Source organism: Anas platyrhynchos, chromosome 2 (assembly GCF_047663525.1).
Source record: "Anas platyrhynchos isolate ZD024472 breed Pekin duck chromosome 2, IASCAAS_PekinDuck_T2T, whole genome shotgun sequence".
Taxonomy (NCBI): domain Eukaryota; kingdom Metazoa; phylum Chordata; class Aves; order Anseriformes; family Anatidae; genus Anas; species Anas platyrhynchos.
Window position 1 is genome coordinate 77798278 of NC_092588.1, and position 8449 is coordinate 77806726.

An 8449-nucleotide genomic window follows, 5' to 3' on the forward strand; every position below is an offset into this window, starting at 1 on the left:
CAGTTCAAACTTCCACATCAGCAAGAGATGACTAGGACAGACTTTTGCAGTGCTTAGTCTTTGTCCCAGTGCTAGCAGACAGATACCATGCACCACAGGATGGGAGGTGCTACTGAGGTTTCAGGTGCCATTCTTCACTTGAAAGGCTGCTTTTATGGGAACCTGCTCAGATGAGATTGTAAAGAAAAGCTTCTTCATCTCTAAAGATGCTTTTTCAAACGCTGCACAGGAGTAAAATTCATTTTCTGCTGCCTGGTGATGTTCACTGCATCTCTGAACTGAAAAGCTGATGGCTTCTAGATGAGCTCTCAGCTGTACAAGGGCCCACTGCTGACAGAAAGGGCTGGATTAGACCCAGCTCCTGCCCAGGCTGCAGGCACCAGCTTCAGCACCCAGCTTCTAGTGTGCAGAGTCTGTTAAACAGTTTTCAGAGGCTTTTAGATAAAGAAAATAGTTGATAGAAGACAGATGATGCAAGAAGAAAACCCAAATACACATTGAATCTTGAGTAAAACCATCCTGGCATCGGCTTTGTGCATGTGTTTTCAAATTAAGTTAAAACAAAACAAAACAAAACCAAAGAAACAAACAGGATTATTCTCTAAAATCTCTTACAGCATAAGTTGGAGCTCTATGTGAGGCTTTGTGTGTTCTGTTGCAGCTACTTTTGACACAGCCTGGCAAAAAAAAAACAATGTTTGGCCACAATTGCAGTATGGGTTTATAAGGACTGCGAGATGCTGAGCCTCCTTTGGCTCCCTTGGCATCTCACAGGAGGCTCTCAACTGCTTGGAGGCACTGGTCCTCCATACAAAGCTCTTGTAACCTTAAAATGCCTCTAGCATCATGGGGGGCTGTAAACAGCTTCGGTAATTTCCATTGGTAGATAAGCTTCATTTATCTTTGCAGTTTAGTTTGGAAACCATCCATTGGTAATCATGACCTCTTGCTTAGCTGTATCACCTTGTACTAATCAGACTGGAGAGAGAAGTAATTGCATGTACCAGAAGCCAAATTCATTACCTAAAATGAAAACAACAAAACAGACAAAAAATACCACCAGCACCAGCAAAACAACCATTGTCCATTATTTTCCCTTGTAGATATTAAAATTGAGTTGAACAGGATCCATGACTTCTGCATGAACATAAGCTCTTCCCAACACAGAAGCCTACAGAAATTTGTCAAGTTTCTTTTTGTCTCAAGGGAGCTGGCTACGGTGGCTGGGCACGCAGAGATACCACATGCTGCATTCAGCGGTCTTGAAGTGACCTTCAGATATAAAAGAAAGCAGTGGGTGTGTGTGGAGGGGGCACAAGGGGGCACATGGATGGCTTGGGAAGAGAGGGATGCAGAAATAAGGGAAGGATTGTAATGCAAGCAGAGATCTCCAGGGATCGTTTGAGTCTTGAGGCTGCAGTAAGTCGTCTTTGTCAGAGTGAGAGTGGACTTGGGTTCCCTTGTACGGGTGTTATCTGGGTGCTAAATTGCTGTTCCTCACCAGTTACCCTGCAAGGAATGGTATTGGTCCTCGTTGGTCTTGTTGGAAGGAGCTTTGTGTGTCTGATCAGGAGCCCTACTATAAAATGAGTGTGCTGAATGTTGCAGAAACAGACATTTTGCAGCAACAAAATCTGTGGTGTTTGTCCTTTAAAAAGCACTGCACAGCTCATAGGATCTATCTATTCCAGCTTCTGTTTCACTTAGTCCCCCATGTATCTATCTTTCACGGTGTGCTCCATTTCATACTCACAGGTTAGGAATGCACACAGAGGCAGGTGCCAGGGCCCTGAGGGCACTAATTGGCTTTGATTGCCCTGACCGCTTGCACCGCCACACCCTCTCACCACAGCTCTCCTTCAGTACAGCCCTTTAAGAAGCCTTTAGCTTCTTCCTGGGCTGTTCTGTAAGAGTGTGGACCTTCAGTCTGGCTCCTAGAAGCTCTTAGGCTGCCATCTGGGTTGGCTGGTGCGCATCCTGGTGCCTGCTGGAGGGCTGCTGAGACCCCTTGCTGCACCCAGCAGTGAGTTCCCTGGATCTGCTTGCTCTGGTAAACCTCATCTTTACAAGCCTGTGCTGATACAGATGTCAACTGTTCTGTTATAGGGGAGTGCTTTCTAGGGATGTCTAAAGAAATGGATACTTGGGAATATTTCTTTGTGTGATATATAAGCTTATAGTGTAGTTTGTTTTGTCTGGAGAATACAACTCCTTGTTGGCTTAACTTCTAGAGAACGCTGATATGATGCTGATACTTATAAAGAATTAATGACTGTCCTGGTTTCAGCTGGGATAGAGTTAATTTTCTTCCTAGTAGCTGGTTACAGTGTTGTGTTTTGGGTTTAGGATGAGGATAATGTTAATTACACAGTAACGTTTTAGTTATTGCAGAGCAGTGCTTGCACTGTGTCAAGTGCTTTTCAGCTTCTCAAGCTGCCCTGCCAGGAGGAGGCAGGGGCTGCACAAGAAGCTGGGAGAGAAGGGAACCAGGCCAGCTGACCCAGTCTGGCCAAAGGGACGTCCTGCACCGTGTGGTGTCATGGTGAGCAATAAAACTGGGGGGAGATGGGTGGGCAGGGGGGTGCTGCTGCTTGGGGACTGGCTGGACATTGGTCAGCAGGTGATGGGCAAGTGCATTGTGCATCTCTTGCTTTGTGTATTCTATTATTAGCAGTATATTCCCTTCCTTTTCTGTCCTGTTAAACTGTTTTTATTTCAACCCATGAGTTGTACTTTTTTTTTTTTCCTCGTTTCTCTCTTACACCCAGATGGGGGCAATGGGGTGAAGGAACAGCTATATGATTCATAACTGCCTGCTGGGTTAAACCACAGCAGTGGCTCTTCACATTTTAGTCTAAAATGATGAAGTATGTTCACATGTAGCTTCTAGACGTAATCAATTTACTGTCTTTGAGGTCGATGCTTGGTTACTGGGAACTTTGCTTCTGTTTCTCTTCTGATGGGACATTACCGCAGAGGCTGCGTAATCACTGACTGCTGGTTATCTTCAATGTGCAAGCTAGGGAACTCTTGGAATAAACAATTCTGGTCTCCTTCCTACTTCATCGCTACTGGAGCACAGTCGGGAAAACATTATAACGTCCCAGGGTTTGGCTGTGAACTGGTTGGGGGGGCTGGGAGTCCCATTCCCCATATCCAGGAGGCAGTAAGGGCGTTTAACCCATCTTGTATTGCAATGCAGAGATCTGCAGTTCGCAGGCTGTAAGAAGACTTCCAATTAGATTTGTCTCCTCCGTGCTTAACAACCTGAGAAATAATGAAGGAGGAAAGCCAGATGTGGAGGATGGGTGGTTAGATACATGACTGAGGAGAGAAAAAGCTGGCAAATACGTGTAAGCAGGTGTTAGCAAAACAGGAGCAAGATCTCCAGCTGAGGGATATAGTAACTGATACTACAGCTATATATAGTGAACTAACCAGATTTTGGCTTAAGCTTTTTTAAATGTTTATATGGAAAACAGACATTATTTTCCATAGACCCACAATGCCAGCCAGGATTTTTATGAAGCAAGCAACAGGGCAGAGAAATATACTTCGGTGAGTCAAGAGAGTTGCCGAAGAGTTACATGGCTGTGATAAATAGAGAAGATGGAATTATTGCTTTTGACAGCTCTGAGATTGCAGATCCAGATTCAGGGATTTAGACTGATCCGAGACTGTCAGGCACTGCAGTACCTCCTGGAAGAGCAGGATTTTTATGGGTAGGTAGAGTAATTCAGGTTAATGAGGGAAGCAGGAAGCAATTAGAGTTTAATGTGCAAGCTTACTAGGCATCGAAATGGTGATTCACTAATAGCTGCAAAGGGAGATAGATATCTTTTGTGCTTTATATGCAGTTAGATGTGCTCATCAGGAACCTCCCTTAACACATCTAATTACCCGAAGAGGGAAAATATCCTGCCTGCGTACAGCAGTGTTACCCTTTTGGTCTGTGAAGCATACTCAGACATAACACCCGTGAAATGGGACTCCAGGCTGCTGGGCTAAAAATAGCTGCCTTCTGCTTATGGCTGCTGCAGGGACCACAGCTACAGCTTGGGAACAGAGACACTGATGGTACTTAGGAACGTTGAATTTCTGGTTAAGGGAAGCTTATGGGGCATGCATGTGAAGGAAATGTTATCCTGAACAATTGAAACCTGCAGCTGGCTTTCTAGTCCATAGGCTGTTTCCACCAAGTGAATTATTCCTATCTCATTACCTTTCCACCTTGCTGCTCACACACTTCACAAAGTGGTGAAATTTAATTGCTGCTGAGATCAGGATTCACGTGCCCCTGCCCTGCCCATTGCTGTGTGGTATTTAGATAGCCAAGCTCTTCCACCTCAGCGTGAGTGTTAGGACAGGGCTCAAGCAGGGGCTGCTGTTCAGTCACCTGCTGTAGACGCCCCCCTTTTACTTGCCACCCCGCATATCTAAGGGGAGGTCTCATTTTCTCTCTAGGTCCACTGCAACTTTAAACCTTTTGAATGACTAAGGCCTTGGGGAAAGGATGTGATGTACAATGAGCAGCCCTGATTCCCTAGGGCCCGGTGTGACAGTGCACCCGCTTCTGTCTGGCAGCCGAGACAATCACCAGATTGCTGTGCTGGGAGGACAGTCTGCACAGGAGAGGCAGGAACATCTTTCCTTTGGCTATGATCGGTTGCCTAAGAAATGTCAAGCCTGTTCTGGGAGACTTTTGGACCAAAATTCAAAGTCCTTGTTCCATTTCAGCTGCAGAACTGAAGTGTGTCCTGTGACCTGTTGCAATTATTGCTATTAGCAATCTTTTTTACATGCTCTGTGCAGATGCTTCATGGATCTCCCTGCACCCAGGTAGGGACGGTCAAATGCAGAACTGATGTTAAATGTTCAAGGTGAGGAAATTAACATGCTTGTTTTCATTTTATTCCGTTAGTACCAGTGTTTCTTAAACTTAGATGTGAGACTGAAATCTGATTTAAAATAAGCATTTTAGCCAGTTTGGAAAATGCAAATGTATAATGAATAGGTATGATATATGTAACTGCAGTGCTACAGAGCAGAATAGGTATGAATAGATATTTTAATATCTTGTGTGGCTTCTATGCCAAGAAGCTTGGTGGTTTTGACCTCCTGCCTTTCCAAGGTGCCCTTAGCACCCTGTAGAAGTTTAGATTTGCAACGTGCTTAAGCATGCACTATAGATCTTAAATTGAATTTTATTTCTCACTTTCTGTGCCTGTACCTCAACACACAGCTATCAAAATTGTGTTAGCACTCTTTTTGGAAAGCAATATTGCAGGAGTAATTTTCTGAAGCTTAGTGAGAAGAAAAGTACAGGTCTTCATCTTTACAGCTTGGCATTGTAAAATTGTTGCTAAAATACCCATTTAAAAAGGAAATCCTGCTAGCTGAGGCTCAAACTAGCTATACCAATGCAAGCAATTTAAATTGTTATACTTTCTAGTAAAGATTATTCTTGCTGCTTCTATATGAAAACCTTCTTTCTTTGAGTTTCTAAATATATTTGGACAAGGCTTGGGAATGATACCTGATGCCCAATTTTATATCCTAGTGCTAGTGCGTTATTTGTATTAATACACAGAGGAGGACCAACTTCTCTTCTGTAGTCAGTCTTGTCCCTGCTCTGTATGTGAAGCCTGGTAGCTTACTAAGGAAAATGGCAAACTTCCAGAGCCTCCCAGCCAGGGCCGTCACTGTTGACATTTTGGTACAGTGAGGGAAGAAGCAGGGTTCCTTTGCTCTCAGGAGGAAACTTTATCCCTTTCTAGAGCAAGAGAGACTCTCAGGGAGCATCTAAGTGACAAGATGAAGGTCATGCACAGGAAATGTGGGGACACAGCTGTCCTGCCTCCTCAGCTAGCAGTGGAACAAACTGGAGTCTTCACTTCTCTTCAAAAACAACTCATGCTTAGTTCTCTTGGATTTGAAAAATATTATTATAATATATTATGCTCCAGACTTGAAGATTGGCTGGAAGAATCAGTCTTCCTGATTCCTCAGCCTGTCTGTCAGGGAGCAGTGGGGCTGAGGCTGCCCCTCAGGGCAAGGGGAGCTGGGAATGAAGGTGAAGCAAGGTTGGCAGGACTGCTCCCTCGTGGCTGGGTCCCAGTCCCACGGTGCCCAGGCACAGAGAGCAGAGCAGGTTGGGTGGCAGTGACCTGGGCTAGGCAGGAGTCCAGCTGGTCAGGCAAGCCCATGGTGGTGATGAGGCCTGGGGCTGGGAAGTCAAGTCATTGGGTCAGGGATGGGCTGGTGAGGAGCAAAGGTGGGCACGGGGACACCTACAGCATAGCTCAGGAGGGGACTGACAGAACATCTTAGATGCATTTACCAAGGGAAAGAGCAGGGGCTCCCAGCAAGACTTCTCCCAGCTCTGTTCCCAGCAGTCAGGCCCAAGGTCACACAGCTGCACGGTGTCAGAGCTGGCCTTGAGCAGCAGCTGTGAAACCTCTGGGAGGAGGAGGAATCAAGGCTACCTAACAAAAACTCCACCAGAAAGTTGGTGGGGTTATCTGAGAGCCATGTGTACAAGGCTGCTGCGGAGAAACAATTATTTTTCCAATAGCTGTAGAGGAAACCAGAGAAATTCTCTGTTCTTTTAATCAGTGACTCAGGAAATGATCAGGCTGAAGTCTGAATTAATCATGGAGCGGGCTGAGGTGTACAAACAAAGAAAACAAAAAACTATCCAATGTCTAGGTCTGTCTGGTGGTATTCACCCAAGTGATCTGGAGGGACTCAGAGTTAGACTGAGGCACAGAGAAGGACCTGCTGTGTTTGAGACAGTAATAATAAAAGATGAAATTCAATGCAGGTAAATGTAACTCCAGGATAAAAGTAATCCTGGCCTCATGTATAAAATATGGAGCTATGGTATCATTTTCGTCACTTATGGGTGACACTGGGGGGTTTATAATACATAGCTCCAACAGCTCAGTGCTCAGTAGTAATGGGAAAGAAGATTAAACGTTATTACTTCTAGGAAAGAGAATAGAGAATTTTTTTAAAGCCATTGTATGACTCCAAGGCTCACCCTCCTCTGTGCAGTTCAGGTCCTCTCCTGTCAAGATGTACTGGAGCAGGAGAAAGCCTGAAGAGTTACATGGGGGAGTTACAGGTAGGGAGTATTAGGGTGGAAGGGCTGCATGAAGGGTATTTATTCTTCCCTATTTACAAGCCCAGTTGGAGAAAGAACCCTGAACTAGGAGGACCAAGGTCTACTCAGATGTGACTTGCTTTTTTTGTTACAGTTTTACACAGGTGCATGCCTTTATTTTTTTCCTTTTGAAGATGATCCAAGTTACTCCTTTAAATTTGATGTACTTCTGTCCTAGGCATGGCATAAGGTTGTCTTGCACTGCCATGAAAATTCAGTGTTGAGTCCTTTGATTCCCCCAGAAGTTCAGAAAAGCTTTGACTCTACATAGGTGCAAGTCTTCAGAGAGTACAACTGTAGTGCTACAGAGCAACCTTGGATGAAGTCCTCTATTTTGTCCAGTTAGGAAGGTGAGCAGCCAGCCCTCCACCTTCAAGAAACCATGGCTTTCTCTCTCACATGATCCCCAAGCCACCGGGAATGTTCTATGAAGATAAGCTGCTGTCTTGCTCTTCGTGTACAGCCTTCTTAAAATTTTTGTTCCTTTCTATCCTTCTACTTTCGTGTTTTGAGGGAATTTGCCACGAGCAGTTTCCATGGTTACGAGGACACAGCTGCTCTTGGAGTGAGAAATCTGCAGAGAGCAAATGCACAAACCAGCACATCCGGGACAGGGGAAATGTGCTTTGTAGCTGTAATGGCCATTCCACCCTAGGTAAAAGCCAATGGGAAATAGAGGAAAATTGATGTTATTCTCAACCCTCTTGTCTTGCTGTGAAATGTAGTGCTCTCCTTTACCATTAGGTCTTTTCAGATTGCTGGAAGCACTGTTATTTCTGTCGTGGCTCGAGTATTGGAGGGCAGGAAACCGTCTGTGTTGCAAAATACACTATTAAACTAAGTTGTGCTATTTTGCTGTGTAAGGAAAAGTGCTTTCTCTTTTTTGTCCAGGATTATTATTGCATTTTATTTGGAGGAAAGAACTGAATGCAAGCGTAAAATGTAGGATTTGGAGAGGGATGCAATGGTTTTCTCCTTGCTTTTACTGTCCTTTGTTGCACTGGCAAGTACTGGGGGCTCTCTGTACAGTGCTTGGTTTTTTGAACCCAGAAAGTGTTGGCCACATCTAAGGGAGTATGGCATGTTTTAAACCTGTTTGTTACTATGCACAAAAGTATTAGTGTGAAGAAGCTGTTTTCACACATTAACTGGTTGCTGTAAACCTGAAGCAAGCCTTCTTCACCTGATTGTCACTGAAGAAGCCTCTGCAACAAAATTTTAGGGAGCCTAGACTACAAAAGCAGAGGGTGAATTAGCAGGCCTTTCTGAAGAGGCCAGTGCAGA

The 8449-nt window shown here is 44.7% G+C and overlaps 1 long non-coding RNA gene across 1 annotated transcript; it reads left to right on the top strand.

The window, feature by feature from the left end:
* The first annotated feature begins 2065 nt into the window (after window positions 1-2065).
* On the top strand, window positions 2066-5483 carry LOC106019568 (uncharacterized). Its single transcript, XR_001194479.5, has 2 exons — window positions 2066-2542; window positions 4465-5483. It is a non-coding gene; the product is annotated as an uncharacterized lncRNA (long non-coding RNA).
* Window positions 5484-8449: the final 2966 nt, after the last annotated feature.